The sequence below is a fragment of the Monodon monoceros genome, unplaced genomic scaffold (assembly GCF_005190385.1).
Source record: "Monodon monoceros isolate NGI ecotype Baffin Bay Population unplaced genomic scaffold, NGI_Narwhal_1 Super_Scaffold_18, whole genome shotgun sequence".
In the NCBI taxonomy this organism is placed as follows: domain Eukaryota; kingdom Metazoa; phylum Chordata; class Mammalia; order Artiodactyla; family Monodontidae; genus Monodon; species Monodon monoceros.
Genome location: NW_021703774.1, coordinates 38,271,938 through 38,287,487, shown reverse-complemented (window position 1 = coordinate 38,287,487; position 15,550 = coordinate 38,271,938). Strand labels below are relative to the sequence as shown.

General features: G+C 52.4%; 1 protein-coding gene across 2 annotated transcripts in view; it reads right to left on the bottom strand.

Moving 5' to 3' along the window:
- The window catches only part of TRAF5 (TNF receptor associated factor 5), a 45,930-nt gene extending 30,990 nt beyond the window's left edge, over positions 1-14,940 (bottom strand). The window contains exon 1 of one of the 2 annotated variants that reach the window (XM_029228116.1): positions 14,867-14,940. The gene's annotated coding sequence lies outside the window, so the exon portion shown is untranslated. Of the gene's footprint in view, positions 1-14,670 lie in introns of both variants that reach the window. The other variant, XM_029228115.1, reaches the window with a different exon arrangement.
- Between the last annotated feature and the right edge of the window lie 610 nt (positions 14,941-15,550).

The window sequence follows — 15,550 nt, the reverse complement described above, 5'->3', positions numbered from 1 at the left end:
CTGCCCCCGCTCATCCTTCTCTTCCTCTCCGCTGTTCCCACAGCCTAACACAACAACACAACCACTGTGTGACCTCCAGGACAGACTGGTTTTATTTTCATCAACCTTTAACCATGCAGGTTAGACAAAGAGAAAGGGCCTTGGAGAAACGCAGGTGTAACGAGGTCATTTTCCATCAGGTCTAACGTGACAGGGAGACCATGCAGGGAGCAGGTGATCCCACCACAGCCAGATGACATGTGACAACAGCCCCCCAAAGCCAACTGTCCCATCCACACGATGGCTGGCTTTGGTGTCGCAGAGGCAGAAAGAGGGTGTCTTTTCTTTTCCTTACACTTTTGCAGAAGAGGGTTTTCTTGGACACGGGATGGAGAATGATGTGGGTATGGTTTTAATTCCTTTGAAGAGAAGTGTGACGTCTCTTCAAGTTGTCAGGAGACCTCTGGTTCCTCATTTCTTCTGGGAGTGCAGCAAAGCACTGCTGGTGGAGAGAAGGGGGGGTCAGGGGCTGAAGGGCATTCCTGAGGCCCTCCGACTCTGTGGCCGCTGCTGCTTTAACATCAGTCTCACTCAGGGAAGCCTTGAAGGGAACTCTCTCCTGCTTGGAACCAACCAGAGTCCGCCTGGCTCCAGGTGATGCTGCAGAAGACCTCTGAGATTTGCTCTCAGAAGTTAGAGCAAGAGGGAAATAATAAAGACTGCTGATCTCCCCATGCAAGAGCTTCCTCTATAAGAAGCTCTGACTCAAGTCAAAGCTTTGACCCTCTGCCTCAGCTCCACGCCCATCACAGTCCCCACTGCTGTCCGGGTTCGGCTCAGCAAGCTGCTGGAGGGTGGGGCTGTCCTCATTAGTCTTCAGACCTTCAGAGCCAGCCGAGGCCCGGCACAGAGCACTCCATCAACATTCGGTACAGAAGAAGGGAAATTTGGGATCAATGTAAGGCCTCAGTGGAAAAGGGCTATTGGAAGGAGGGCCATGAAGACAACCTAGGACAAATCGGAATGAAGCAGACGGACGGCAAGGGGGCGATATGAAAAGATGTGAATGGAACCTAAGGGCTGGAACTGGACATGGGTCGCGATTACACTTACCGAGGCGACGTCCAGGCTCAGAGCCCACGAGTTTATATGCATTGTCTCATTTTCATCCTGACAGCAACCCTATGATGTACCCATTATTATTATCATCCCCAGTTTCTGAATGAAACATCTCCCAAGTTCACCTGTACTCTGCCCTTGAACAAGCTGGAGGCCCAAATCATCTGGGTGCTGGGGTAGGAGGTGAGGCCCCATGAAGGTAGTTTGGAAAAGCACAGTTACATTCATTTGATGATCTAAACTGTAACCACATAATCAGATTTGACAATTAGCCTCTCCTAAACTGTTGCCCTCTGGCCCTTTACGTGGCATTTGACACTTCCTTCTCAAAACTCCCCGGGGGGGACACGTACCTTTTGGTTCTCCCAAGGCCCAGACCACACCTCCAGGCGGCTCCCCCCACAGGGCTCCCCTCTTGCCACAGCTCCCACCCGCCTCATTTGAAAGGCTCCCTCACCCTCAGCCAGACTGCATTTCCCAGTGTGAGTGAGCATCCCTGCTTCATCGAGGCACGGGGCTACCATCTCAGACTCCGTTCTCCCTCCCGTCTCCCTTCCTGATGGGCCTTTTGCTCCCACAAAGAGGCTCTCAGAAAGTGATGGAGATTCCAGAGACCCTGCAAGTGGAGTGACATGGAAGCTGGAATACACAGCCAACGGACAACAGTTCAGATTTAGCTTGGCACTCAGGAGCATTTTTAAGCAGGGACTGAGCCAGGCCCCACCCTCCATGGCCTAAGGGTGCTCTAAGGAAAGGGGAGAGACCGGAGACCACCCTAGGCAGGCTATAGAACAGACGGGCTAAGGAGGATCCAGAAACCTTGGCTTGACCTTTTGGTGACTTTTAGCTACCAAAGGCCAACATCATTGGAGCTGTGCCGCATCTTCCCACAAGGCTCACACACACCTCCCACTGCGTTAGGTTCGTATCTCCAAAGCTGACCACAGATGTGTGAAGTACTGTCGACTGCCAACGGCCCCCAGAGCTCTGGAAGACTCTGTGGCTGGGGCATGAGTCGATGTCCTGGGAAAGGCAGATGGGCAATCCCCTACTGACCAGCGGTGAGGCCAGCTCTGGCCCAGGCCTGGGGAGGGAGCACACGGGACCGAAGGCGGCCCTCTCACCCCAGCCCTGGGGGGAGAAGCTTCCCGAGGTCCGTTACCCCAGGCACACCCCAGACGGCCAGCCCACACATGGGCAGGCAGCCTAGAGTCCCCTCAGTTCAATGGTTGACATCGGGCTATTGGGACTGATGGGCTTGATCAGGATGACAGAAGAGGGAAAGCAGGTGCGGAGTCCAGGAAGGGGACCCAAGAGAAGCAGACAGAATCTGAGGAGTGGCTTCCCCCAACAACTGAGCCAGTCAGCTGTGGAAGGACTTAAGGGATCAGCTAGCCAGAAGTTTCACAGTTGTTTTTAAAAACAGTGAAACTTATCAAACCAAATCTCAAGAAAAACCAAATCCATAAATAAAAGATTTGTACAGAGAACCTGTCTGGTTAAGCAAGGCCTGTTGGGTTGCCTACAATCTACACCCCTCTGGCAGCTCTTCTGGGTAATTGTAGGGGTTCTACAGTTTGGTTTTTTCAAGTTAATAATATATGTACTAGTGCTTTGCAATTTGTACTTTCACATACAATGTCACACCCAGTCCTCACACTAACCCCATAGGAATATCATGGTCATATTTCTGATGAAGTACTTGAGGCCCCAAGTTGTGAAGTACCTATGCCCCAAATCACACAGCTAACATGTGATGGAGGAGAAACTTGAATCTAGGCTTTCTGACTACAAATCCAGTACTCTTTACTCCATGTCATGTCCAGAAGAAAAGGTACCACAACCCAACTGGTACCAAAAGGGAGGTCTTGATGAGAGGCAGTATAGCCTACTGGTTAGAGACCAGCTCTGGAACCACACCACTGGGGTTCAATCTTTTCTGCCATTCACTTAGCTGTGTCACCTTTCTTCATCTGGAAAATAGGACAATAGCACCTGCCTCTAAGGCTCAGTTAATATTAAACGTATTAATCTACATAAATTACCAGCACACAGTGTCTGGCACAAAAATAAGTGCTTAACACTCATGCTTGTCCATTCTTCACTCCTGGCCAGCATTTATTCAGTGCCTGCTGCATGCAGAGGTCTGAACCTCATTCTATTGTGGGAAGGGGTGCAAGTGGGACAGGACCCCAAGTTCCTGTTCCCAAGATGTTTTCAGTCCAGTGGGGAGCATGTCTAGGCACAAAGCACAGCACCAGTTTCTGGAGTGGTTGGGTCCCTGGACGCTCTGCTAAGAATGTGCCCTGGAACATGACAAAAATGCTGGCTTGGACACCATACCCCAGAGAAACAGACCTCTGCTTTGGGGTACTATTTGTTACAATAGTTTAGCGTGGCCTAAGTAATATGTTTCAGAATCAGGATCTCTCAGCGGTAGCTAGAAGTCTGCTTTTTTAATAAGTTCTCAGGTTCGATTCTGCAGCCCGTTACAGTGTGAGACGTGCCGAGCTAGACCACCGTGCCGGCTTCCGGGTCACTTTCTCCTTGCTGGCCACTCCTCACTGCCCCACCTCTCGGGCACCTAGGCTGGTGCTAGACCTCTGCTCTCTTCCATCTACACTTGTGCTCTTGGTGGGCCCATCTCGGCTCCTGCCTTGGATGCCATCTAAGGCTGACAATGCCCTGGTTCCTATCTGCAGCCTGGACCCCCATCCTGAACTCGAGTCATCCCGACTGCCTAGTCCATAGCTCCATGTTTGTTCACTGAGCATCTCAAACGTAAGACATCCAGGCCCACCCAGCCTGCTCCTCCTATACCGCCTTCCCCCACCTCAGTAAACCAGTACCGCCAGTCACCCTGTTGCTTGGACCAAGAATTCTGGAGTCATCCTTGGCACCTCTCACTCTCCATCCCACAACACCAAATCCTATTGGCTCTTCTTCCAAGCATATCTACCTACTTCTCTCTACTGTCAGCATAACCATCCCAGTCTAAGCCACCGTCTCCTCCCCACTGGATAAAGCGCTCGTCTCCTAGCTGGTCTCTTCCTCTGCCCCTGTCCCTTTACAGTCTATTCACAACCCAGCAGTCAGAGTGATCCTTTTAAAAACAGAAGTCAGATATGTCACTCCTCTGCTCCAAGGGCCCCATCTCACTCAGGGTAAAAGCCAGTGTCCTCAGAGTCCTGTGATCTGGCCTCCATTCTCTGTCCCCATTTCCCAGCGCTTTCCTCTGTTCACACGCTCCAGTGACACCAGCCTCGCTTCTTCTTGACTAGTAGAAGAGCCTTCTGCGTGCTGCCGCCCTGCCTGGAATGCTCTTCTGCCTGACACCTGAATAGCTTATTCCTCACTTCTTGTACCTGCTCAGGTGTTACCTCACAAGTGAGGGCTTCACTGACCCACGTGGAGTAGCAACATCCCTGGCAGCCCCGTCATCACCTGCTGCATTTTTCTCCAAAGCGCTTATTACCACGTAGCTCGGTATATGCTTGCTTCTTTACTATCTTCCTGCCAGAATATAAGCTCCATGAGGGCAAGAATGTTTCTTCTGCTTCCTGAGGTAGCAGTACTTAGAACTGGGCATATGATAGGCACTCAGTAAGTACTCATGGGAAGACTGAACAGCAGCCTTACAGTTACTGCAGAAAGCAGGACAGGCTCTCTCCCACGGAGCATGCTCCCCAGGGCCTAACACTTCATCTCAACCCAGTCTGAGTCCTGAAATTCTACCAGTCACAGCTAGAGAAGGCAAAGCTGGCTAATGATGGCTGACTGGGGGGGGGGGGCGGGTAGTCGGTGTAAGGAGGGGGAGGGTCTAGCTATCCGGGGCTGGAAGAGTGGAGCCTGAACAGTGCTCCTTACTCCCACCAATGTGAACTAGCCCCTGGGTGAGGTGTCCCAGTGGGCAGCCAGGTACCTGCGAAAGAGAGAAAATGCTGAGAAGGACTTTTTTCTTCTTTTGCCACAAAAACTTCTACTTAGAAAACAATCATGGAAGAAGTGTTCAAATAATTCAATCTAAGAAGATGTGATAAGAGATATGGAAAATGAAAATCATGAAACAATTGTCTAAAGGACTAAGGACAATAAAAAAGAATATCATAGAACTGAATCTATAATTATCATAGAACTAAAATCCTAGACAATATCAACATGGCGAGATGTGGGGAAAGACCAAAGGGACAGAGCAGTGCAAAGTATTTGTCTGATTAGAAAGAAAATAGAGATCTCGAGCCCCTCATTCTTGAGAAGGACTTTTTATTCAAAAAACAGGTACGGGGGTCTTCCCTGGTGGCGCAGTGGTTGAGAGTCTGCCTGCCGATGCAGGGGACACGGGTTCGTGCCCCGGTCTGGGAAGATCCCACATGCCGCGGAGCGGCTGGGCCCGTGAGCCATGGCCACTGGGCCTGCGCGTCCGGAGCCTGTGCTCCACAACGGGAGCGGCCACAACAATGAGAGGCCCGCGTACCGCAAAAAACAAACAAACAAACAACAACAACAACAAAAACAGGTACGGGGCCCTCAGCAAGGTGCCTCACAAGGTGCTAGAGATCTAAAATCACATTTGCTGGATTCCTTTTCCAGAGACTTCATCAGGTAACAGAGTTCTGGGCCAGTTTCCCTTTCAGCTCACTCTCTTGTTTTCAACATCTGTTTCACACCGTCCTCTTCTGCACAGACCTTGACCACACTCCCCGTCTCCCCAGGAAACCTCATTTCCTATTGCACAGAAAACAGAAGTTTTCAGAGCAGAGATACCTCCACTTCCTGCCACCAGGACTGCACATCCGGACCCCTGTGCAGGGGGCCCCTGCTCTGCCCTTCCTCCGCCCCCCCCCCCAGAGCCCCCGCAGAGGTGGCCTCTGCACCAGGCCAAGCTCTCCACCTGTCCCAGCCTCCTGCCTCCTCAGGGGTTTTCTGATGGGAAGAGGCTGCTTTTCCGTCAGCCTCCCCCTTGCAGCTGGCTCCTTACATCAGCACTCACACAATCACAAATCTCTCCTGAGATGCAAGCAACACCCCAAATTCTCACTCTCATATTTCTCTAAGGTTCGAGCTCTGCTTCCTCTCACAGCCAAACCTCCTGACTCATCCTCCCCCTCTCACAGCGGAGTGACTATCTCCACCGGCCTCTCTTCAATCCAACGCTCAGCCCACTCCGGCCTGGCTCACACCCCACCAAGCCCCCCAAACTGCTCTCACCCAGGACCCAGGGACTCCTGGGTCACTTAAGCCAATGGTCAATTTTCCATCTTCATCTTAAGTGGCTTCCCAGCAACATCTGATGTTAGGGGCCCCGACCCCCATCCCGAACCCAAACACACACTTTAAAATATTTTTTCCCCTTTAGCTTCCCTGAATCCACACTGTCCTGGCATCAAAGACCACGTACGAACTAACGACCCCCAATGTCTCTCTCCCCTGCGTCTAGACCCACATGTTACTGCCTTCCTAGTGTTTCCTTTTCAATGTCTCACAGGCACTCCAAGGCCACCACACCCAAAATGGAACCAACGTTTCCTCTCTCCAGTGCTCCCTCTCGGTGAAGGGCTGCTTTTTATCTTGCTGTTGTCACCAGACAACTGGTATCATTGCTGGTAGTGCCCTCTCTCCTCCCTCACAACAAACCCCCGATTCAAGCCACATCCCTCTCCCCTGGGCCTCTGCACCAGCCTCCTATCACTTGTCTCCCCTCCCCTCCTGTGGCTGGTCTCCCCTCGCGTCCCCTCTTGTGGCTGGTCTCCCCTCCCCTCCCCTCCTGTGGCTGGTCTCCCCTCACCCACTCACTCCCCCAAAGCATCCCTCACACAGCAGACTGATTAGCCTCTGAAAAAGCCAAGGTTTTCTCACCCACACAGATTTTCCACAGCCTCCCGTTACTCTCACAGTTCCAAACCCCTAACTGAGCTACCGAGGTCCCACCCACTTCTCCAGGTTATCTCCCTCCCCACCCCTTACTCTCCAGCCTCTCTGACCTTTTTGCCGTTCCTCACAGGAGAGAAGAACCTTCCTTCCTTCCAGCCTTCGCCCTAAGGCTGGTCTCCCTTTGCTCAAGCTGTTGTCTCTGCTGGAAACATCCTCTCCTCCCTCCCCCCACTTCTCACGGAACTAAACTCATCCAAGCCCAGCTTAAGCATCATTATCCAGCTAATCAGCCCCTTCTTCCTCAGTACACGCCCTATTATCACTCTGTACTTCTCCTTCATAGCACGTACGATTACATTCATTTTTAATGTAATTATCCGTTCAGTATTAGTCTACATGAGCAAATAGAAAGCTGGGCCGGGACTGTGTCTTTTTCAAGGCGCTGGCACAGAGCAACCACTCAAATACCTGAGTAAATGAACAGCTGCCACTTTGGGTGCCTACAGTGTGCTAGATACTGTGGCTAGATGCTTTCTATGGGCTGCTGCACTCATTCTGCACAGCAACTCAATGAGGGATGGGTACTAGTTTCATCACTCACGTTCATAGTTTACAGGTCGGGTCCTGAAGCTCAGGGAGATTGAAGAGCGTGTTCAAGGTGACGTAGTTGGCAATTGCCTGGTTGGGATTCAACCTCGGGCTTGTCTCCCATCAAAGCCACTTCACCACGCTTCCCTCCGTACTCCCCGTGCTCACGCACGGCCCTAGACACAGTGGGTGATCAATCAAGGGGGATGGACACCCACTCCGCCATCTCACTTGATCATCGCAGTCACCCTTGAACTCTACAAACGAGAATTACAACTCTCCTTTTCCAAATGAGGAAAATAGAGTTTGAGGGATCCAAAGTGTCGCCCAGCAGTAGGCGGCCATGTCGGGCTGGAACCCAGGTCTTCTGGCTCCTTATCTAGGGTGGTTCTCTCTATAGCATAACTATAGTTAGGCACTGAGGTGGGATTATGTAGGGAAGCTGTGCAGAAAAGGGTTAACAGAGCAGGCCTGCACCTGCTACCCCTAGAAAGGTCTGCTTACAAGGATGGGCCTTGGCTGATGTCTGGAAAGGTGGATTCGGGGTGGGCTCTCACCACCCTGAGTTGCTCATTGTGCCTGAACTGTGCAAACAATGTGATTTAGGCTGAACATCTGTTTTGTTTTGTTTTTTCTGGAAGTCTGAGATTTTGGTTTAGGCAGAGGGTGCCTACATGACCGGTCCTCAATAAAAATACTCGGCACTGAGTCTCTAATGAGCTTCCCCGATAGACAACATTTCACACGTGTCGTCACAGTTGTGCTGGATGAACTAAGCACGTCCTACGTGAATTCACTGGGGCAGGACACTTGGAAGCTGGTGCCTGGTTTCCTCTGGACTTTGTCCCATGTGCCTTTTCCCTTTGCTGATTTTGCTTTGTATCCTTTCACCGTGATAAATCTTAGCTCTATGACTATAGGCTGAATCCTGTGAGTCCTCCTAGCAAATCACTGAACCTGGGCGTGTTCTTGGAGACCAGCCTTCCTAACGAGAAACGAATTTTGAGTTTTCTTTGAAAAGAGTGAGAGGGGCACGGATTAGTAGATTAAAACAGGAGGCATTCCAGGAAGGAGAAACGATGTGAAGAAAGTTAGGAATAGATAAGTCAGGTGTAGAAGGCCCTGCCGCTGTTCAACATGGTCTAAAGAGAGCTGACACTGAGAAAATTCAGCATTACAGTTATGAGGTGGAAGAGACAGGGGTTACAGCAGTCACACTTGTTAGAAAGACCTAGTATCAGTGAATTGTTAGCATCACAGAAAGATTGAAAGAATTTAGTGTCTGCCCGTCCAAAGCAAATACATGGCACCAGGCATTTTTGAGGAAGTCTATGGGAGTGCTATGGAGAGGTTCAAGCAACATCCCAAATTATTAGTTTTTTTTCATATAAACCACCTCAACATCAATCTGCTCTAGAATAATCTACTTCCCATACATTAAGAACAACTATTCCTTCCTTCCTTTATCCCTCAGAAATGCCTTTGCCCATGGTTCAACATTCCCTCCTCTCCCTCCCTTCTGTCCACCTTCCTCACTCCTCAGGAGGGCTTCCTGGAATGATCCCATCCAGTTGCTGAATCACTTCTTTTATTTATTCTGCATCTACTTAACACTCAAGCTTTTACTTCATAGTACATTAGTTGGCCTTGAACCCAGGGAAGCATGGGAAATTCTCCTAGGTTGTACCACAGATATCTGCCCAGCCTCTTCCTCAGAATCCCAACATCCTGAAGGTAGATGAGGGAACTCTGTGACCTGCTCAGCTTAACCCCACCCCCTGCCTCCATCCTCCAGCATCAAGGACTCCTCTAACGGAGGCTCAGAACATAGCCTGGCTGTTCCAAGCCATCCCCCTTAGGAAGGGAGTACAGAGAGGGCTCTGGCTGGCAGCTTTGTCCCAAGTCAACCTCACTCCTCATCCTGCTCTCACTTCACAGCTGGATCCCACTGAAGTAATGGCTCTGCTCTTGGTGAGCCATACAAGCCAGCGCCTGTATTTTGCCTCCTAAGTCCATTTTATTTCTTCTGTGGGGTCCCTGTGTTGCCTCCCTGCCCAGCACTATGATTCCTCCAAGGCTGCACTGCTCTGCCCACAAGTCCTTCTAAAGGACTGGAAACCTGCCTCTGAAACCCACCCCCTGGGGCTGAGCCTCCTCTATCTCACGCTTCCAGTCCCCTTCTCTGCCCTCTGCCTGCCAAGGGCTCGGCCCAACTTATCCCCACCATGCCCTGCCCCATTCCAGTTCACCGACTCTGGTCCCTGAGGTTGGCCTGGTCTAGAGATTGCAAAGCGACAGCAATAGGCTAGTTTAAATGATGGTCTACCCTGGTATGTGGCAGTTTTTGTGCTTGCCTGTTTTTAATTTAAATCTGAATGCCTTTAGGCTAGACGCATATTTCCCACCTCCCCAGAGACCCCACAACTCCCTATGCTGTCAAACATGCGGAAGAAGAAAACCAGCTTTATTGAACCCGCCATACACTAGGCTCTGTGTATATTTTGCCTTATTTAATCCTTCCAGCAACCCCAAGTGGGTGACATTACTATCTCTGTTTACTGGTGGGAAAACAGAAGCTCATGGAAGTTGGGCGACTTGCCCACATCATACAACTACAACCAGCAAGCCATAAATCCAGATTTGAACCCAAGCTTGCCAGATTCTGAAATCCATACTATTCCCACTACACCATTAGTGGAAGTAGTAGGTCTTGATTAGACTATGCATTAAGGAGTCCCCTCTGCAACAGTGTGGAAGAGAAAACAGAAGGGAGGGAAAGCGAGTGAATGGACAGCTCAGGTAGTACAGGAAAAAGTGGGGGGCGGACGGGAACTCAGGTTGCAGCCCTGGGAATAGACAGTAGATCAGGACCGGCTGGGGAGAGACAGGACAGAGGTGGCTAAGGGACAGCAATGATCTCTGCAAGGGTTAGGGAGAACGTGGAGGAAGAGGCAGCTTGGGACGAGTATCTAAGGGGCCCCTGAAACATCACGGTGAGGATTTTGTGTATCCATCACAAATCAAACTGGCCAAGAAGAGAGCTGGGTGAGAGGTGGAGACTTGATCAGCCTTTCCTTAAGAGCGCTGGTCAACCTCGGGCGCACAGGAGGGTTCCAGGGAGAGGAGCGTAGGAATGGCAAGCCAGCCCGAGGACACAGTGTTGGCCCCATTCTGACACTTACAGGGCAGGAGGAGGACGAGAAGCTCGAGGTCAAGGAAGGAAACGTCAGTGGGGACGGTGTGGCCCCCTCCAAGGAGCCGAGCAACAGCTGCAGAGCAGGCTGGCGACTGAGGATTCCCAAGCCCTGGAAGCCTTGCAAAGGGCAATGTAAGCAGCAGGGCAGGTGCACGGTGCCAAGTGAGGAGGAGAGCATCAAGTGCAAGGGCAAGTGCTGGCTGCTCTTTCTAGGAGCTGGTCAGTGAAAGGGAGAGGAAACGTGGGGTCTTCTTGTTTAAGAGACTGAGCATGTGGTGGAGGGGAAGGAGTCAGTGGCCAGGGAGTTATGAAGGGAATCGTCTCCATCTCCATCTCCGAGGGAGGAGAGAGCTGCATCAGGGGTGTAGGTGGAGAAGGTGCCCTCCCGCTGGTCAGGAGAGCACCTTTTCCTTGAGAGAAAAAAAAAGCTATAGGGGAAATTCCAGGGATGTTCTGAACTGGCAAGGAGGGAAGCTGATGGAGTGTGTGTCAAGAAACGAGGCATGAGGACCTGCTGGAAGTGAGATGGGTACCTCCTCCCACAAGAACCTATCTCCCCACTCCCAGGGAGGGGCGCTCACTGGGCTCCATTAGTAACCCCAGGGCCACAGAACCTGCACAGACACTTGGGTGCACACTGCTCTTGCTACAGCGCCGTCTAAGCCTGTACCACCGCTTGCCTCCAGGTAACAAAATGCAGAAAGTGCTCATCACTGTCACTGCAAATGGACTTCGAATTTTTCTATGAGGACCACTGAGTATTTTCACTTTTATTTTCCCCTGGCCCTCCAGCCCACTTCCTTACAAGACAGGGCCTGCCAGGGACTCTAGGGGGGAAAAACCGCTGTGTGACCCTCCAAAAAGCTTTGCTCTGCGCAAAGCAACAAACTCACTGGGGCCCGACCATGGCCTCAGCAGCCCTGGGGATGACTTCTGCCCTGCAGCTTGCTCCCCTCTAACCCTGACACACACACACACACACACACACACACACACACACACACACACACCCATCCACCTACTACACTCTGCTGGGGTGATAGCTCCTGCCCCAGAGGAACGTCAGCAAAAGCCATCACCTGGACAGGAAGAGCTGTTCAGAGGCAGAGTCGGCCAATGATCCCCTTCCCCTGGTCTGTCAGCTCTTATTAAAGACCCCGGATCAGTGACAGAGGTGTCAGGCAGCCTTTGATGCATGCCTTTCTGGTTCCCTCGCCCTCCTGCCCAGAATCCTGGCTTCCTCTAGCTAAAAAACTATGAGAAGAGCACATGGATTGGAGTCTGAAGACTTGGTCTGGAGTCCTGGCCGGTCCCTACGTGCTGTGAGATCTTTCAAATCACTTCTGAGGTCCGGCTTGCAGCCAGGTAAAGTGGAAGGAACAGCACCTATCTCTCCCTGCTCTCAGGGAGGCAGTGAGAAGTTCATCAGGTGAGACAGGCTATCTCTCAACTGGACAGTGCTACTCTGACTTCGGGGGTTTAAGCCAGCCCTGCTGGCAGCTCAACCTGTCTCTCCAGAGCCTCACCCAGCACACGTTCCCTAGCCATCAGGCCCTGGCAGCTCAGAGCCCAAGGGAGACATGGTTCAAATGAATTCAAGGCCAACATTTGTTTAGGCCTCCTCTGTGCCAGATGCCAGAATACAAACAAGACCAGACACAGGTCTCGCCCTGAGTTCACTAACCAAAGTAGAACTAACAGAGTGGGTGTCTGTTCATGCCGTGGCCAGGTCAGAGTCTGGAGGAGAACTTGCTCTGTGTTGCCGGGAACAGACCATACATGCATTATTAGAGTCTGGGTCCCCTTGTTAACCCTTCTTGAGGGGGAGCTGGGCAGATGTAGCTCTCTGTGAAACCAGGGTGAAGGGCCTGGAGCAGAGGAACCGGAGTCCTTGGAGACCCAGGCCTGGCCCAGCAGTGGAGCCCAAAGGGTTATTTCACTTCTCAGTGCTTCACCCACACCAACTGGGCCATGTGGAGAATAATCCTGCTTTGGCTTGAATCACAAGGGTATCGTGGAGAACAAAATGAGAACAAAATGACAAGAGCAATGACAAAATGCTTTGAAAAGGAAAGAGCTTTATAAACAAGGCACTATTCGTTTTTCCTCAGGGTCCTCTCCAGTAAAGCTGAGATAATCACAGGAGGTCTGTTTGTCTAAATGCTGACGAGCCTTTCCCATGGCTAGCCTAATGGCACTGACTCAGAGGCATCCAGCTCCCTCACTCTGCAGTCATCTCCCCTGAAATATCTCAGTCCCTACAGTTAGTACTTCCAGCGGACGCGACTCCATCTCCTTTCCATATTGTTTCCGCTACTCTGCCACCCACAGCCAGTGGGTACTCAGGTGATGCTTGCGGACTGATGGAAACACTGCCCGTCTTTCTCCTTACGCCAGCCACAGACCTCTGCCCCAAGGACCTGAGAAAGTCACTACCTCCATCACCGCCCCTCTGGCAAGACTTCCAGAGTTTGGCTCAGATGGGAGGCTTTCTCCTGCCTATGTCCAGGACCCAGCAAGAGAGGTTCCAGCATCTGAGCACCAACCCATTCCACTGAGTTCAAAGCAAGAACAAAAACAAAACAAAAGCACCTTGATAAAGCTAGACATTTTCTGCTTCCACCTCACATTCATCTTTTCTACAGCAATTTCTGTCTCTCCAGTCCAAACTCCAATTAGAGTTGGAGGTGGGAGTGTTTAGATGATAAGGTTTTCACCCAAACCATCAACTGTGCTAACGCCCCTGTCTTCAGCTGTCTGTGTGTAAAGCAGAGCAGGCAGCTGCACTCCGGATTTGAGAGGTTCTAGCCCAGCCTTTCCCTGCCTAAAATTATCTCACACACCCCCAGAACTGCTCTACTTCCAGAAGCACTTCAACCAATTTCTTTGTATTTTGTGTCTTCCTTTTAAAATGCAAATATCTCTGAAAGGAGGAATGCATTCCACTGACCCGACCACAGTTCTCACCCAGCACCTGTGTCCAATAAATATTTACTTAATCCCATTGCTTACTAGAGGCCTATCCTCAAGGGACCCGGGTCAGAGCCCGGCGCTGTGGAAGGTGGGGTGCGCAGGGGGCAGTCCGGGCGGGAGCCACGCCTCATTTCACCAACCCCACCGCGAGCCCTGAGCAACCCTGCCTGCCACAGTGAGATAACTGAGCTCTGACGAAAGTAAATCTGAAATAGCCAAATATGGAAACGCTGCAGGAAGGGGCAGAACCAGCCGAAAGAGTCGGAGGAGACGGCCAGAGGGGTTAGTGGCAACAGCGTGGCCCCAGTATTCACTGAAAATTCCCAGAACTGCCAAAACCCTGCAGAGCAGTAACGAGGGGGAGGCAATCTGGTTTCCACCAATTCTCTGTGTGTCCCTGGGTAACTCATTTCAACCTCTGTGAATCTTGGTTTCCTGCAAGACCCCTCTCAGCTCCCCTTGGCTGGGGGTGAGGGTGGTTCTAAATGAGCACGCTCAATCGAACGGTTCTTGGAGGTTTCCATTCATGCCAACATTAAAGTTTCACTCTAGAATACTTTGGCTGGAAAGTCATGCAAACGTGGAAAGAGGGGGGACCTAAGGGCATGGAGGGGGAACCAGGGATTTGCAGTGCGGGTATGCGGGGCACGCCTTAAGGTCCTCCCCCGCCTGCGCACCCCGACCTGAACCTGGCCCCTCCAGTTCACACTCACGCCCTGGAGCCGCTCCCCGGCTCGGGACCCCCAGTTTCCGTCCTCGCCACACCCCTCCTCTGCTAAGAAAACCCGCTCCGGGTTCCCGGAACCCAGGTGCCCCCCACGCCGCACCCACTCGCCCGCATCAAGGACCACCTGCTCCGCCGGCTTCCCGCGACCCCGGGTCCGGGCCCCGTCTCCTCCTTCCGCCCACCCCCCGCGCCCTCCCGGCGGCCGTCGGGGACTCACCGGGCTCGAGTGGGACGGGCAGCCAGGCCCGGGTCCCCGCAGCCCGGCGGGGGGCTCGTGCCGCCGCGGCGCTTTCTGTTTCAAAGTAAATGGGATGAGCCGAAAAGTGCTCCTCGGTCCCCTCACTCCAGTCCTACAGCGTGGGGCTCAATCCCCGCGGCGCAGCCGCCCCGGGCGGCGACTGGGCTGGACTCACGTGTGGGCCGGCGGGCTGGGGTTCGGCCGGCTCCCAGCTGCAGGCGCGCGAGGACTCCAGGGCTGCGGCGGCGAGGCGGGGGCTCGGCTCTCAGCCCCGGAGCCTGGCGCTCGGAGCCCCACCCCCGAGGAAGGAGGGCGGGCCTGGGGCCCTGAAGGGGCGGCAGCGGGGGCAGTGAGGGGCTCAGGCCCCCGGGTCGGGAGGAAGCGCAGGAAAGTGTCGGGCAGGACGGTGAGAGGCAGTTACCCAGCCCGTAAGAGACCTAACCTACCCTCACTAGAATCATGAGTACCTACAAATAAAAATCATCTCTGGTTTCCCTCAGGGGCGTTTGAAGTGTACACATCTTACCCTTCAGTCAGGGATAACCAGGCTCAGCCAATCCTTTCATATTTTGACCCATTAGCCAAGGTCTGAGATCTGGCTCAGGTCGGTCCCTCCCCACCTTCCTTCACAGCAGCACAAATTTGCCAGCCCTCCTCCTTGCTGCTGGCCCAACAATCCCTTAGAGTTGTAGAGCTTGCCGTTCCAAGGACTCCCCAGACATCTCCTTCGAGCTTCAAAACCTTGTGAAGTAGGCCTGGTCATCCCCATTCTACAGATGAGCCATCTGAGGTCCAGAGAAATGACATGAAGTGATGACACCCAGCAAGTGCCATAGCTTCACCTTGAGTCCCGGTCTCC